The sequence below is a fragment of the Plodia interpunctella genome, chromosome 9 (genome assembly GCF_027563975.2).
Source record: "Plodia interpunctella isolate USDA-ARS_2022_Savannah chromosome 9, ilPloInte3.2, whole genome shotgun sequence".
NCBI classification, from domain to species: Eukaryota; Metazoa; Arthropoda; class Insecta; order Lepidoptera; family Pyralidae; genus Plodia; species Plodia interpunctella.
The window spans coordinates 10,697,110-10,711,743 of NC_071302.1; the positions used below are offsets into that span (position 1 = coordinate 10,697,110).

At 36.5% G+C, this 14,634-nt stretch overlaps 1 protein-coding gene across 3 annotated transcripts in view; it reads right to left on the reverse strand.

Moving 5' to 3' along the window:
- Positions 1-14,634, reverse strand: part of VAChT (Vesicular acetylcholine transporter) — a 75,482-nt gene that overhangs the window by 48,736 nt on the left and 12,112 nt on the right. The window lies entirely within an intron of this gene.

Here is a 14,634-nt window from a genome sequence, read left to right on the forward strand (position 1 = left end):
CAATTTTCCTACTTAAAGCTTTAGGATTTGGCCTTAATCTCTTTTCGACAAATAATTTGAAACAATCATTTTGTCCTATATATATTTTGTCCTAATTTTGTAATCAAATTATTTTTTTGTTCATTTAATTCATTTCTGCAATTGCTAAATGATGTGTATATAGACAAATTTCGTTTGTAGACAAGAAAGTACATAGATAAAAGCGGGTTTGCAATGTGTACGGATATCTTATAGTCAACTTTTAGAGAGCTTAGATCTAGTACAATCAACAGCAATATGCATTTATTGCGACGCCATTAGGATTAAGCAATATAATTTGGGTAGGGAGATGTGCAGTCATAATATTCATTAGGTATCCCTGATACATGAATCACCAGCCTTACTTCACCAGTATACGTTCGTTCTATACTCATGAGTTTATTTGTATCCTTCATCGTTAACATTAGTGACAGGTCTTTATTATAATACAACAAACAGTTAAGTACAGGTCGACCCTTGAAGCAATGTAAGAGGGACTGATTTGTTCATATGTATATAATTGAGGTATTACTTAAGTTATAATATCAATGTAATCTCTAAACCAATCTGCCAAAATGAAACTGGAAGTCCTACAACATAATATTAGACTAGATATTTGATATCAAATATTAATCTTATGAAGCCCTTCCTGGTAAGAGGGAGCGCCGTCGTAACGGGACAGAGACCTTCAGAATTTCAATGGAGCGCCCAACGAGCCGAGTGATGCGGGCTGCCCTTAGTCTAATGAAGCGAGGACCCGACCCTCGTCCCGCTTATTTTTGTAATTGGCGCGAAAAAATATCCCTTTTTAATGATATTGATTTTAGAATTGCGCGGAATTGAAAGGATTTCTTTTGGTGATACTTCAAAGAAACTCAAAGAAGACAAGTTGGGATAAATCAATATCTTAACAGTATCCGAATAATCAAGCAGCTACTTCTGGCCGCACAAAGAAAGCCATCAAAATCAGATTAATAACAAGTACTTATCCTAGACTAAACTAATATAAGTGAAAGAAAAAAAAAAAGTTTACGATTGCACTGTTCCTCATATATGGTATAAATCGAATATAAATAAATAAATAAATAAATATATTAGGACAAATCACACAGATTGAGCTAGCCCCAAAGTAAGTTCGAGACTTGTGTTATGGGATACTAACTCAATGATACAATATTTTATAACAAATACATATATAGATAAACATCCAAGACCCGGGCCAATCAGAAAAAGATCTTTTTCCATCATGACCCGGCCGGGGATCGAACCCGGGACCTCTCGGTTCAGTGGCAAGAACCTTGCCACTGCGCCACCGAGGTCCTCAGATTCATCTTTTCACTTCCGCTAAAAACAATTTATGTTTCCGGTTAAAACTATTTCCAAGTTTATCGACGTTCTAGAAGCTTTGAAGCTTTTTTATCGTTAATGCGCAAAGCTCGAGGAGCGGGTGGCGTGAGGCCAAGGCTACCACTATGGTAAGAGATTATCCAGTGGTGCAAGTTATAACAGCTTTCCACTGCGTTACTTTAATTCGTCTTGCACGATGAGGAACCTAAATGAGGCCGACTATAAGCTTAGCGTATAAGTGAATATTGGTCGAAAATTATATAATACTTGTTCCGACTCGAAAAGAAATCGTACAAGTAGACTTACTTTTTTTTTTACAAAAATAGCTTAAATTACAGATTTTTTTTGTCTTATTAATAGTGCTATTAGAATGACTAAGGATTTTTTAATTAATAAAAAGCCATCTTATCATCAGCCTTTGTAATATTCACACTGGTCAATGATTTTTATTGCGATCCCTACGAATCCTACTTATGGGGAAATGTGTGCTGAAAGCCTGCGTTCCACATATACAGAATCAATAGTTCACTACTCTAATATTAAAATGTTTTGATACAGTCTGCCTATAAAATGTAGGCAATAAATGTGCAAATGGCAATAGAGTGTTGTGTTCTCTTGTCCGTTTTCTACTCTTCATAAACACTTCACCCGCCTCTTTTTATGAGTTATACCAACATAGAACTAACAATTAGTCACAACAATAAGTTATCACACAATATATCGGTACACGGAATCGCGTGACCATCGCGCGTCACTACAAACTTAGCACTCGACTTATGGAGTAGGTCATTAGGGAAATATATAATTATGGCAATACGCTGGGAAAAGAAGAAAATGTCATCAGGCTATTGAGAGGATATTCATTAGTATTACAAAATTGCAATGACTGCCTTCTTATAGTAAATCGGCTTCAATATTGCAATCCAATTATGTTAGGTAATAGGAATGATAAAAAACCTTATATTTAGACTAATTCGATTCCCCTTCGATTCCCCTAATCAATTACTGTAGGTAACGGAATTTACGACGAAAGTGTAATTTTCCACTTATTTCTAAACTTTGTGAAGTTTTGATTATGTATAAAAGACGTGCTTATAACAGGTGAACGGGTGCTGTTGGCTGGCACGCGACGCTCGGTCGATAGGATACGTAGCCCTGGCATAGCCGTTGTTATAGGCTAGTCACAGCCGTTGCTACTCAGATGAGCTAGCCTGAACTTGTATCGTCTAGCTAGTTATAACAAATTTCACGTAACCACCTTGCTATCTCGGTTTGGTCTAATAAAATAATATTTGTTTATGAACAAAACTTGATTATCGCATATAGATTCACTAAACCTGCGCTCAATACATTATATAACAAGAATCATTTAACTATTGAAACAACATTTATAATTATATAAAACGTTTCCAATTCTTCATCCAGTCCCCTAATATAATAAACGCTGTCAACTTCCCAAAAGAAGTACAAAGTAATCTATTGCAGCATGACACGCCAGAACGACCACTTACTACCCCGAGCTACCCTCAACACGACAATAGTCTCAATCGCCGCCACAATGGTGCTGTAGGCTCAGTGATTAGAACCCCTACAACAAAGCTTGTCGTTTGTAAACGTTTCGCGCTCGTTGGAAAATTAGGCTTTGTTTTATTTTATTTCCCTAGGCAACAGGCAATTTTAATTAACTTTAGTGAACAAATGTAATATAAGGTGCGTAAATAAATAAATTTAAATAACTGACGAGAATGTGAGATGAGGCTATTTACTTGTACCTACATCTTTAAGAACCCTTTTTTTCAGTCCAAATAGTATCCGTGAACAGATGCATACGAACTAGAGCCACCTTCAATTTGGGATAAAAGTATCCTGTAAACTTTTCCAGGTTTTGATACACCTGTCCTGTATACCATATTTTATACCGAAGTTACATTTTCCTTGGATCTCGTTGACTTCCATGGAAGCGAAGCTTCGGAACGCAGCTACCATAATGGATTTTAGCCAATTTTTGCTTTCAAAACTCGAACTTATTTCAATAATAATTTAGATGAAAGTTATTAATACATTTTTGGAACACCAGCTTGAACATTTTATCCAACTTTCAACTTTTACAGTTATTAATAATTCTGCTGTTCAGTCGAAAACCAGAGCGAAGCATAAACACAACGCAACGGAAAACATTCCCCTCGCAAAAATGGACGGCCATAATTTGATTAGGGCCCCTAAAGTTGCTGCCCAGGGAATATCTATCCGAATTGAGTGAACAAACTAATACCAACTGCGTAATGTGTTTCAAGAAATGTCTAAACTAGGAAAAATTTTACAAATTCAAATTCAAAATTCTTTATTCAATTTAGGATGATATACATCACTTATTGACGTCAAAAAAATTACTTAAACTAAGTCTACTGCCGGCTTCCAAAGCGCAGGTGAAAAAGAAGCAACAAACTTCACCGCAGCCTTTTCTGTTGTCCCTTTAATGTTCTGACAGTTCTCAAATATACATATGACATTTCATAATGAATTTGTTTGACTAAAGGACAAACTTAGGGCGTCGCTGCTGTTGAACAACGACGAGATAATCACTTTTAATGTCTCCGTTTGTACGGAAATTGGTTAAAATCTAGGAGTAATTTAACAGTTTCCAACTCTCCTGGCGATGTCAGGTTTCGTAACGACTTCGCCTATTACCCTATCTTACTTGAAACCCTATTTACTAGGGTACAGATTACTGCGGAGCGTCTCCTTTACATCTAATTACACGACTTTATATTTACTATATTAGTTACGAAACTTTCAGAAATTCGGGTTCAATTTAGATCTCTCTCCAACAATATTGGAAAATCGATATCATTTGACTGGTTGACTGCTAGAGATCTCTTCATGTGATAAGTTCGCCGTTGCGTTAGGTTTTCTCCGTACTTTTTTTATTTCTTTATGTACACAACATAAAAATGTAAATATAAAACTTACAAATAGGAAACTAACTGCAAAGTTACTACTTATTTCCGTAGAAATTTCTTCCAGTAGACCCGCGTAAGAAAAAAATATTTTGTTATGTGCAATGACGTTATTACATATAAACAAACATTATTACATATATAATCAAGAATTCAAACTCTTTTTTGCTCGATATCTCCATGGAGAGTGCTTAGTAAGTAACAATTTTATTTTCATTTCTTAATTATTTTCTTCACGGCAGCGCTTTTCCTGAGCATTGATCGCGTTTTCATAATAAATATAAAACATCGTCAGTGCGTGATGGAAATGTAAAACGTATAAACGGGGCCGCCCCCTAACTGGATTATATTGAAGGTAAACAGTCGCATTAAAGTGGAATGAAATTGCGATTGTACGGAACCCCGCTAGGCACACCCGCAAGGTGACTTGGGTACAGGGAATAGAACTATACGGTTAAATAACTTAAATAGGTTTGTATTGTAGCTTTGGCCTTTGAATTGGCCCACGTGAATATCCCACAAGATCAGTACTTTTTCTCACGAAAGGTATTTTATGTATTTTGACTCCTGTATGGTTTGAGTAGATGAAGCGTGGCGAGGTAACAAACAAACATTCACATCGATTATTGCGATCGGATTTCTGCTAAACACAGATTATATAAACTCAACTATTATAATTCAAGTATGTACATAAGAATGAACAAGATGTTTTATCACAGAAATTAAAAATGATAGACGAGAATACCTTGTGAAACAAATTGATCAATATTGACATCAAATCTCACTTTGACTGAATCTAGACATCCTATCCAAACAGCTATCTCAAGTAACCTATTTGCACAAGTTGTCAAGTTTACCCTGCGGGTGTGCGCGGCGTCTTCAAAGGACAGGTGCGAGGGGCTAGTTAATTTCACGAGGGTGTGCCCCCCTGCGCACCACTCTTCCACCCCCGCTATCGTCCTCCCCAGGGACTGGGGCGAGTGACCTGTGCATACAATACCGGTCGTACCTTACACTGTAAATCCAAATTTCGAATTTTAAACCTTATGCATCAATAATTAAGTCTCAAATTTTGCTGTGAAGGGAGAGCAGTCTGTGAATTTTTTATATCATTTTCGGATTTGCGACGGTTTTGTCTAGCTGTAACTCAGTCAGGCTTTTTCGAAGCTTTTACAGGTGAATACTATTTTAAGCTTTTTAACTCGTGTTTCGACAATAATTCAACTAATAGCAGTTAATTTGTTGGCGCAAGTGCTTTACTCTGATTACGAATATCTGATTACGATTAGTAATAAAAGAGAATTTACCCAAGTTAGTAAAAATCAAGTGGTACTAAAAACGATATAATTAAACTATATTTGTTTAATTTGGCCCTATGTTATCCGTTTTATGTAAATAAATAAAATATGTATATCAATAAAATTTGTTCTTAATGTTAACCGTCGGGTGTTGTTAATGTATATATTTAAAAATTCAATTTGGAAACAGCATAAATTAAAACAAACCATTTGAGTAACTCTTTCTTAGTTAGTGATATAGTTAATTAGAAGTGAGAGTAATTTGAAATGCCGGGAGTCGAACTCGCGCCCGTGTCTCTGTAATCCGCGGCGGTTAGTTAGCAAGGGTGCTGGTTACCCAGCATCCCACGTGAGCGATGTAACAATACATTATGCGATACGATTGTATCGCATATCAACGAATACGATGACACGAGTAAACATGTTTGATATTGATGCATCGAATGCATTCAAAAATTAGAAATTGAAATAGCTTTTTTCGCATTTACAATATATCGATAATATTTTTTATTAATAACAAAAAATAACGTTGCTGACCTTGCAATGACTTTCCAGACGCCGTGGTTGTGTACTTAAGTATTTGCGGTGTGAAGTTGTGGTGGACGCAATATAACAACGACAACACTAACCGCACTACCCGCATTTGTCGCCCACCCAGGACACCGGCTTATCGCGCGGTAGCAAGGGTGCCGGTTAGGGTGACGCTGTCGGGTAATAGTGTTGAAGCGATGGTGGTGTAATGTTTAAGACGCCCGCCTGTGGATCGAAAGGTCTCAGGTTTGATTCCTACTTGTGCTATATGAGTTTGTATACCAATTCGACTCATATGAAGTAGTTTTCATAGACCACCACTTGCTTCCGGTGAAGGAAAACATCGTGAGGAAACCTGCACACTGTTTTGAGTTTACTAGTGTGTATGCGACTACCTGCCACTAGATGGCGGTAAGTAAAAGTCATGACAGATGCTTTTAGGCGATTTGAATAAAATCTGGCACCAGTGTTAGCAATAACACTCTCGATATGATGAATAGTGTTCGTGTGGTTTATATGACGTTTTTGTACATAGTTATCGTAATACAGTGTAACTTGGGTGTCACGGGGTGTAAACTGGATTCTGCTGAAGTTAGGCCAATAGTATCTGCTTATAGCATGATCGTACTAATCCTACTTATGAATGAGAAAGTTAGAATGTATGTGAGCGTTTGATTGTGTGAGGACGAAAGCATTTAAGTACTAAAGTTTTCAAGGACGGATTTTGATGAAATTTTGTGCACAGGCAGAATAGTAACTAAGGTATTTTTTTATCACGAAATTCGTACGGAATACCCTGGGTGCAGCTAGCTTATAACATTTTTTTTTTAAATCTAAATCTAATATTTCATCCTTTTACGTCTTACGCCGACGTACAGTATTTTTATTAAAAAATAATAAGTATTCTTGATTAATCAACATATCTCACTATATATAAGAAAATACGTTTTTAAGATTACAATTCTCAACAACCCTACCGCACCAATTGACCCGGCACTCGACCCGCGCACCCCGTCGCGGTGGAATGAAACAATGCAAGCTAAACAAAAGCTCGCTCGCAAAGCTCCTTCACAATAGATACAGTTTCCCGGACAATTGGTGGAACCACATTGTATAACAGGGATGTTTGTAATGTAATTATTACGTTATAGGTAATGTTGTAATAGTAACATTTCTATGTTAATAGTGAGTTTTCCACACGAGCGAAGCTGCGCCCAAGAACTAATGTAAATTAATGAAATGAAATGTCGACGTGAATGCATTGCGTAGTTTATATAAGAGCTTTTGTTTACCGCAATGAAAAACCAGTAATGTACACCCAATCCGGCAAAGTTCGGCGAACTGTTCCGCAATAATATAATAGTACACTGTTTCTACTGCCAGCTATACCATGCTATGCTCAGCCATTGTGGATACAAAATTCTAGTTAGTTACCGCAGACATTTAAAATCGAATGGGAAAATAGACTGATCGTGTCGGAGGGAGAAACAGTAATGACAGTTGCAGTAACCTTATAGATTCGCGTCCCTGGTTCCACTCTAAGCACAAAGGGCTCGTGTCCCGACAGCTCAGCGTGGAGCCGCCCTTTGTGCCTTTGTGTTAGCCCCGCAAGCCCTTCGGCGACCGGCTCACCTTTCGCTTCGCTGGAAATATTATTACTAGTACTAACGATGTCAGTACCGTCTCTTCAATTATTAGACCCGTATCGATGGCGATACAGTATGCAGCATCAGTGTTTGTAGGTAGACTAGCTGTATTAAGTGCAGGATGTAGGACCCTGTGTGCTAAAAAACTTATTTGACCTTTCAGTTTTTCTAACTTACACATTATTTGTACAGTCTCATCACTTACTAAGCAAACAGAACTAAGAATTGCGTGACTAGTAGGGGGCTAATTGCTGGTACTGATATCCTAAAATAGTGACAGGGTGCTTCGAGATGCATCTTTGATTGACTTTTACAATCTGCGCGGTAAGAGCTGGCACATTGTATGTTTTCTTATTAAAAAGGATACATTTTCTTATTAATTATTAAGATCGAAAATGTATCCTTAATAATTAATCACGTAAATAAGTGCGTAGCTCTAATCCTAGTCCATTATTCACATGTGCAGGTGACGCAGTTTCCAACTAGCAACGTTGACAAACAAGATTACATCTGACTTACACAAACTTTCCCCGCGGATCCCCATTCCCGGAATCCCCAGGGATTCCACATAATCCCGTTTCCTACAGCCTCCCTTTGAAATTAAAAGGAAGCCATTTTTATTGGACTTTCAATCTTAATGTTAAATGAATAAGTAGCTCTTTGCTTTGAAGCGTCAGATAAATGTACAATTCGAAAAAGGAATGTTTGATTTTTTCATATTTCAAAGTGAGCATTAACAAATTATTATTTTTTTCTTCTTCAGCGTCTATAATGGAATATAAACAACATTAGAGAAAAGCGGGAGGCTTCAATCTCGAAGTTAGAATTGAGTTAGCCGTTTGTTTGTTAGTTTGTAACTTTTCTGAGATTGAAGTTACGATGTCCGGCGGAGTGTACAGCTAAGCACATTGAACAAACTTAAAACAGCTTTTAACAAAGTTATTACATTTTTAAAACTATCATTTTCTTTAGAGTGAGAGAGAATGGAGTTTGATTATTAAGTATGAACATACGCAGACATTAACTTCTAATATTTAACATCAAGTTATTAGTTTGCTAGTAATACGATATTATTTTGTATAAAATAAGCATACGAACGATCTGATTGGAGGTGCCATTGCAAAATGGAGGAAAAAAAGTGAAAAAGCGATCCCTGGAGTCAAACGCTCTATGGCTGCGAAAGTAACCGAGATAACGCTAAGACGACATTACCATAATTGTAATGTTGAAAAAAATCTTTACAAAGACGAAAAAATATTATATTGCTTTTAAATTTTATTCTTAGTCCTTCAACAACATTGGCCCAAGCTTGTTAGCAATAAAAGAAGTCAATCCCCGGTTGAACTGAGATCAACGGTATCAGGGATGAGCCACGAGTGTGTCAAGCACTATTGTGGAGCGTTCGTTGAGGGGATTGGCGGGGGGCGAAGGGGGCAAGGGCACAGAGTAGATTGTTACATTGTTTCTTATAAAAATATTTGGCAAAAAATCGATTGAGTTGTGCTCTAGTTTTAGAACACTTTCACAAATGTCAAAGTCTAAAATGACATACGTAATGTTTTCAAGGTGGCTCATAATAACAGCCGGTATACAACAGGGAATATTTAATAGAGAGTATCAAATATCAGTTAACTTTTTTGAATTTTGTGTTTCTTTCTCTCCCTTAAGAGACGGAGATTCCAAAAATACGTTGTTTTTGCTCATTTACCTTTTATAACGGATGCAGTGTGAGTGCAATGGTGAATTGTTTTAAAAAAATATCAATAATGTATGTATGGCTTTGCAGTCGGGCAAAAACCAATTTTGAAAGTTTCTACTTGCAGAATTTTCGTATCTGCATTGATGTCCCAAATAGCGTCAATTTTATAAATACACGTTAGAATTAACGACACCACATTCTAATGTCTCCGAATCTTGGTCTTCATCGTTGTATCTCCTCTAGTCTCCACCCCGCGCCGGCAGCGATACGGCACGAAGCGACAAGGGCTCTACACCACGCGACCTTTGTTTGCTCGGGAATCGAACCCGCACTAGCTCGTGTCAAGAGCCATTCATAATGCTTTATTGGATATCTTAATTAATTGCTTCTCTAAATGCTTATAACTGTTCAGACTGTATCATAGTGCTTTCATATCTAGTTCATTTCGCAAATTAAAATTTAATTTTCCTTACATAAAAAAGTCTTCTGCCACGTCTTTCTGGCTCTTCGCAATAAACTCTAAAACAACTGCACAGTTTTTGCCAATAGATAGTGTAATTCCTAAAGAAAGTTTAGGAAGTCAGGACGTGACACTAGCGTTTTATTATATACTGTGTTATGTAGCATAAGGGGTCACCCTGAGGTCATCTTGCCAGGCGGTTCAATCCCCAGTCGGATTAAGATGGTAAAGAATATTTTTCTATTGGACTTGTGTCTGTATTTTTAGCTATACTGTACTGTTGTCAGTATATATCATTATATCATATCATTATTATACTGTTATATTATATGTGAAATTAGAGCTAACCTAATAAATATAAATAAATGTATTAGGACAAATCACACAGATTGAGCTAGCCCCAAAGTAAGTTCTATATTTGTGTTATGGGATACTAATTCAACGATACTATATTTTATAACATATACATATATAGATAAACATCCAAGACCCAGGCCAATCAGAAAAAGATCATTTTCCATCATGACCCGACCGGGGATCGAACCCAGGACCTCTCGGTTCAGGGACAAGCACTTTACCACTGCGCCACCGAGGTCGTAATCTTTTTGCCCACAACTTTTATATTCATATAATCAATTCACCAAAAGTTTTATTCACTCGGTTTTATAGTAATAAGACAGTATTCTATTTTTCCTTTTTCTTTTAAATCTTATACAACAATAGAAGGGGATAATCCATAAACAGACGTGACCTTTACGCGGTCGTATGTAAATCACTGCGTTATATATGTTATGTACATGCCCACTGTATAACAAGCAAGCAGCAACCATTGTATCCGTCGTAAGCCCCAGGCTTTAGCTTTGCCCTGAATAACTTATGAGCTTTGTTATGTTTGACGACCGCCGTGGCGAAGTGGTCGCCACGCCCGCCCGCTATCAGAGGTCCTGGGTTCGATTGCACTTGCAAATATTTTTATCTGTGATCACAAATATTTTGTCTGCGGCTCCGGGTGCGTTGTGCCCGTTTATGCGTGTCCATCAGACCCGCGATACAAGCTTAGTGCTTCGTGTGGACCGTTGTGTCGATTTATTTTATTTTATATTCATAAACATCTACCCTATAACAATGTGTGTCAAGATGTACGAGTATCTGTAGATCATGATAGATATGCATTCGTTTTATGTATTTCATCAAAGTTAGTTAGTTTATATTGACTAGCTGTTAGCTGCGACTCCGTCTGCAGATAAATTAATCATATGATTTTTATAAGAAGGTTGATTTTCCACAGTAAAGTAGGGTATGTTTGACCCTTGATCTTTGGTGCCGATGCACCAAATATCATTAAATAGAACCAGCGGTTTTAACGTAAAAATAGAACAAACAAACTTCACCGTTTATAATAATTAAGTATTATATTGTTATGTTTATACCTATGTACACCAGTATTGAAATATATATTATATTGAAATAAATAAACACTTATGATACAAAGTAAGTCTTTTTGTATTTCCAGAGATAGGAGTTCTAATTGTAATATTACAACGCAATTTTTACTTGAACATGAACATTTGTTTGCTACGCGTGTCGTAGAACATTCGTAGACGTCTACGAGCAGGGCTACGAGTTCGGGCGTCGTAGCGCGTCCTCCTACGCTCTCACATCTCATAGCAAACACATTCAAATAACGTTTCATATGATAACATAATTATCACAAAAGTAAAAATATAAAGTTTACAAGATTCTTATAAATGTAGTATAAGTTTGCAAATTAATAGTCTTAGGGCTTGTTTCACCACTTTCTGATAAAATATCATATTACAATCTGACAGATAACACTAACTAGTAGATAAATCTGCCTGATTGCCTGCCTGTGATTGGCCAGTTAGTCCTATCCAACATTTGTGAAACTCAATTTTTAAGCATGTAGACAGTAGGCGCACTCTCTCGTGTCTGACCATATTTCTGGTTCTTCCTTAGCCGTTGAACGTCGGAGCTCAGGGTCAGTGGATGTTACATATATGCTATCAGCTTATTTAATTAGCATGCGTTGAAAACCTTGGCCCTTAATATAATTACAGATTTTATAACAGGTTGTATTTTTCAAATATTCTCATGATACAAAAAAGTCAGGTTTATTTAAACTGGATTATTATAAGAATTAACTGCCATCCAGCATTATTGTATTATCGAACCCGCCACAGCGTATAGACAACTACCCTCATAACAAAATAAAGTACTCGAGCCATAACGAATGCTTGCCACAGTGGGCAGCCATTAAATTCGCTCGGTCCGGGGAACAGGAGCCGGCGGTAATTGCTCACACCGATGTGCGCAGACAAGGGAGAGCAAATGAAGTCATTTCTCTTGCGACAGAGAAAGAATAGCTTTTTTCGACTATATATAGAGCGCGGGTGAACAGTTTTCCGCGTAGCTTTGTTTTTCTCCCTTACTCCGGATTGCATTTGGGACATGTGATGCCGCTGAGCACGGGGTCAGTGTCAACAATATTTTTTAAATATTGAAGAATTGGACTTCTTTTCACAGCCGGCCGTCTATTGCCAATCTTCCTACTTGGGAATACTATTCTTTATTGTATCAGCTTTCGAGGCTATGTGTCCCTTAACAGCATTGCACGTCAAAATCGAGCTATATTAGGGCGGTGTTTTAGTTTTTTCTGCGTATTTTTGTTATAAGTACATAATCTTAAACTTCTAAAATAGAACCACATGTTCAAAAAGCACTTGACTTAAGATTATTTTAGATTATATAATATTAAAGACTTCGGTACATCATGGCCGAAGATGACGCTCTATATGTATATTGTATCTTACTACGTATCACGTGTAGACAAAATTTACAAATCATCTGCCAAGGGAATATAAACTCTAACAGGATGATATAGTGGTTCAGCGAACTGCAGTATAACGTTGCGCTGTTAATGGGAAGTGAGAACGGTGTGGAGTTCCATGTGCAGTTTGGCGTAAATAATGATTGTACCGGGTGCACGATGTTGCGGGGTGGCTCTGTAATCTTACGCTGCGTGTGCTTGTCTCTTTTCTCACAATATATTGTTTTAGTGGAAGCTTACCTTACTTTTAACGTTGCATGTTAAAATGTAATGTAAAACTCCTTGTTATGAACTTATGTTACTAAGTAATGTTCAGGACACGAGAGTACAGTTCAATGGCGCAGTAGGTAAGCGCGATGAACAAATCTTTACATATCGTAAAAATAAGTCTCCTTGTCACGTTTGTCTGTGAACACACAGCAAAACTACCGAATAGATTTTTGTTCTCGTCGTGTATATTACTAGTACTGATATATTAAGCTGTTCATAATTCTAATTTCACTATTTTCAATATTTTTTATTAACAGTGAACTGCCATAAATTAACTTTTAAATTCCACTAACAGACTGAACGTAATCGCGTTAAGCACCTGCTTTATAGCCCGTAAATAAACTAATTAGGAAAGCAATTGCCTGTTTTCTACGCAGGAATAAAATGTACGTTAAGAGGAAAATACCGCAAATTATTAAATATTCTGACTTTCTACAGATTTCTAACTCTTGCTCCCATCCATTTTAAAGCCGTCTTGACTTGCTTTGTGCATTTCAGATAAATATGCCTGTTTAGCCAGTGTTATTGTGTAAGTTATATAGACATGATCACTGACTTATATAACAACCACAAGGATATGATTCTTTATCTGTATCGAAATTTTTAAATTCTACCACCGCTAATGGAACGAAAACAAGATTTACAACAAAACTAGTTTTACCCTGCTAGTACATTATCCAGTGAGTCTTTTTTGCGAATGTTCTCGAAAGGTCCGTACGTGATGTCGTTACGCGAGAAAAAAACGCATTAGCAAAAAGTAGTAGGGATGTCTCCTGATGGAGTGTGGACCGGGCACGTTCAGGGCTGTTTAGCTCGCACTGCTTTAAAGTGACTTGAAGATGGAGATAAATTTAAAAATATCAAAGTATTTCTATATTCCCAAGAAAAAAATTGGACCCAAAAATATATGTCTTTGGTTGTTGGTTACATTTAAATAACCCCATATGAAAGGTTTTGTTTTTCAGTTTGAAATTTTCAAGCCTAGATCACTGGGTTATTCATAAATGCTAGGCTATCAGAAAAATAAGTAATTGTAATTAAATATAATGCCCAGATTTCGGAACCAGTTTCTAGTCCTTTCCGTAATAATTTCACCTATATTCAAATTCAAATTCAAAATTCAATTTAGGATGATATACATCACTTATTGACGTCAAAAATTACTTAAACTAAGTCTAAAGCACAGGTGAAGAAGAAGCGGCGCAACAAACATCACCGCAGCCTTTTCTCCAAGGACGTCAATTAACATATATAGGTCTTATACATATATTAAAAATTAGGAGGACGAATTTACATTATTAAAAATGTCAAAATTTGAATGATGAATAAAATAAAAGTTGAATTTCCTATATATATATATATATATATATATATATATATATATATATATATATATATATATATATATATATATATATATATAAAGCTAAATGTACAACACGTACGTAATAATATCATAACCCAATTACATATGTTATGAGGATACTGCACCATGCTTGGGCCAAACATTATTGTCGTTCACATAATCGTTAGACTTGTAATATGCCTTTTTACAAAGTA